Raw genomic sequence first — 870 nt, forward strand, 5'->3', positions numbered from 1 at the left:
ATATTCTATAATTCATACTACTTTAAAAAAAATTTGTATTTCTTAACAAAAAATAGTTAGAAAGGACCTAAATGAAATTTTAATCTAATGTAAAGATTTAATTATAAACTTTTAAAATATAAGGATCAAATTTAAAATTTGATAAAAAATTATAAAAATTAATAAAATAATTAAATCTAAAATTTATATTTAACTATGTTGAAAATATAGAGAGAAGAACAACTGATTAATTAACTTTTTATTATTTTGAATTAATATATTTTTTATATATAGTTATAATTCTTTTAATATACATGTATTTATATAATTCCAGTTTTAATAAGTGGTTAATATATCAACAAATATATAAATAAACTATTCCATACTACGAAAGAAAGTTGATCATGGATCATCTAAAAAGAATCAAATTGATTCTTCCTGGGTCGATGCCCGAGTGGTTAATGGGTACGGACTGTAAATTCGTTGGCAATATGTCTACGCTGGTTCAAATCCAGCTCGGCCCAACAATTTGCCGATCCACCATAAAAAGATATAACCATTTGTTGTTCTCCGGAAATGGCCGATATGCTCAGATATGGAAGAAAATAAAATGTGATAAATCTTTAGGGATCTTTTTTTACGGACCATATATACATAGAGGGATTTTTTTAAATGAATATTTTAATTACGAATATACGTTAATTTGAGGGTATTTATGAATTTTTATTAAGTGACTTATCTCGTTTGCAGTATAAATGAGATAAGTTTGGCCATATTTCGTTTACAGTTTACAAACGTGATATGTGGAAAATAGCTGTTTAGTTATATCTTGTTTATACTGTAGATGAAATATATATGGCCAAACTTATCTCGTTTACAGTGTTCAGGGAG

The 870-nt window shown here is 25.5% G+C and overlaps 1 non-coding gene across 1 annotated transcript; it reads left to right on the plus strand.

Annotated features, from left to right (window-relative positions):
• The first annotated feature begins 419 nt into the window (after window positions 1–419).
• TRNAY-GUA (transfer RNA tyrosine (anticodon GUA)) lies at window positions 420–503 on the plus strand. The gene has a single exon. It is a non-coding gene; the product is annotated as a tRNA-Tyr (tRNA).
• Window positions 504–870: the final 367 nt, after the last annotated feature.

Source organism: Arachis stenosperma, chromosome 7 (assembly GCF_014773155.1).
Source record: "Arachis stenosperma cultivar V10309 chromosome 7, arast.V10309.gnm1.PFL2, whole genome shotgun sequence".
Taxonomy (NCBI): domain Eukaryota; kingdom Viridiplantae; phylum Streptophyta; class Magnoliopsida; order Fabales; family Fabaceae; genus Arachis; species Arachis stenosperma.